Source organism: Mobula birostris, chromosome 21 (genome assembly GCF_030028105.1).
Source record: "Mobula birostris isolate sMobBir1 chromosome 21, sMobBir1.hap1, whole genome shotgun sequence".
Lineage (NCBI taxonomy): Eukaryota > Metazoa > Chordata > Chondrichthyes > Myliobatiformes > Myliobatidae > Mobula > Mobula birostris.
Window position 1 is genome coordinate 44,424,897 of NC_092390.1, and position 2,195 is coordinate 44,427,091.

The following is a 2,195-nucleotide window of genomic DNA, read 5'->3' on the forward strand; positions in this document are numbered from 1 at the left end:
AGATCCCTTCTTTGTAGAAGTCGGCATCTTGGACCTCCAGAAAGTGGTCCACAGCAGGGGTGATTGATAAGTTCATGGCCTAAGGTAGAAGGAGATGAGTTATTAACTTCAAACTTTCTGCATAATTACTCAAAGAGTTGAACTGCACGTGCATGTAACGAGAGCTGTATAACTCATCTCCTTCTGCCTTAGGCTACAAACTTATCAATCACCCCTCGTATTACCACCAATATAATCTTCCTACAACGTGATGGAACCACCTACTTAATGTTAGCATCCATTGTATTGATATAATTCTCTTACAATTACTAGATATTGAGCTAGTCACAATGTGTGTAGTTGTAGGAGGTAATCACCTCGTTTCCAGAACACTGTAGGAAAAAGTTTCCTGAGGACAGTAGCTCAGGCCCAACCATCAACAACTGCTTTAATAATGACTTTCCCTCCATGTTTGAGATTCAAGTTGCTGCTGATAAGGTCTCAGGAGGACATAGTGCTAGTGCTAGTGTGAAGTGGCTGGCTTTTTATAAATAGAGCATTCTTTTGAATGAATGCTCTATTTAGTAGTTAACTTAATGATCCTATTTTAATACTACCTCATCAATGGCATGTTCTAATCTAAACAGAATTATTTTTAAGGAAGAATTTGGGGAAACAAAAAAATAACATTGTTGAGTACATTTATTACACTTAAGGTGATAGCATAAAGCATACGCAATAATAGCTAGATTCCCAAAGGTGGTGATGGTTAATGTTTTCTATTTTTCCCATTTGATTTTTTTTGTGATATATATTTCTGCCAAGGTAAATGTTTTTCAAATACATCATCACAATGTAGTCTGACTATTGTAGCTTCCATTTGGTACATGTTATCCATAATTCATATACGTAAATTCCTCAACAATGATGCCTACAAATCATTGTAGAATTCACAGCTCCCATTCAGTTAGGTTATGATATATAGGATTTGAAGTTCATTCACACAAATACAAAAATATACATCGTCCAGTTGAAAATGACATTGATGATGCCGAAACATGTAAAATGTGTTGAAACAACTAATCTACTGTAGGAACTCAGCAGGTCAAGCAGCATCTATGGAGGAAAAAGGAACTGCTCCCTCTCCCCCTCTCGCCTCCCCCTCCCACCAAGTTCCTTTAGTGGGTTATTTGTTGCTCCATAAGTAGGCATTTGCTGTGTCTTGTATTTCTATGTAAAATTTGTCCAAAGTGAGATTTTCAATCCCAATGGTCTGAAAAAAGAAACACAGCTCTAATTTAATCACAGAACCACAGTTTTTCCTGTTATAAATTCAAGTTATTTATATAGCCTCTGGGATCAATGACTTCCCCTGTCCTCAAAAATAATCGCATAATATCCATCATCATCCATCCATCATTCAGGCAGGAGGCAGAGTAGCCTGAAGTCATATAATAGCAGGTTCAAGGACAGCTGCTTTCTTTCAACCATTTGGTTCTTGAACAAACCAGCAAAATCCTAATCAGTACAGTTCAGCAACACTATGACCGCTTTGAACACTTGGCCATAATTGCGCTCTTTCTTATAAAAACTATGCATAATTTAGGTTTAATTAATATTTTTTTCTTGTGAATGCTGTTTAAAATTTGCCGTCATTACGCCTGTGCGTACATGTACTTGTGCATGTGACAATACATTTAACTTGGACTTTGACCATTGTGTCCTTTGAGATTAGAGTCACAGTTACTTTCCACTTCTCACCCCAGGATCGTACTAGACAGTTGTGGCTGACCTCAGTGATCAATGGAAGTTAAGAAAACTTCTCAAACAGAAGAGATTTGACCTACTTTTCTTTTAACTCCTTGGAGAGCAGAACCCCATGTAGTGCAAACTTTATGAATTAGAGACAGAGTGTATTCATTTTCCAATGGAGCTTGATTTGCCAATACCTTACAAACCTTTTCCAAAGCATCTGGCTGTGATCCTGGACAGTCCCCATAGTGATCCAAAGCTAAGAACAAGACTCTTGTATGCTCTACTCTTCAGTATCCCAGAAAAGTCTCTCTTATCCCCTAGGAGTTCTCTGTCAGTCATGACCCCCATCCTTGCAGCAACCTTTGGCAACAATCAACTGTGGTGAAAGAATGTTGCTTGTATAATAGTCTTTCCCAACAGGAAGTGCCTGCAAAGGTTGGTCTTGCCTCATTACATTGTAA

General features: G+C 38.1%; 1 protein-coding gene across 1 annotated transcript in view; it reads right to left on the reverse strand.

The window, feature by feature from the left end:
- The window catches only part of tcerg1l (transcription elongation regulator 1 like), a 602,997-nt gene that overhangs the window by 390,294 nt on the left and 210,508 nt on the right, over positions 1 to 2,195 (reverse strand). The window lies entirely within an intron of this gene.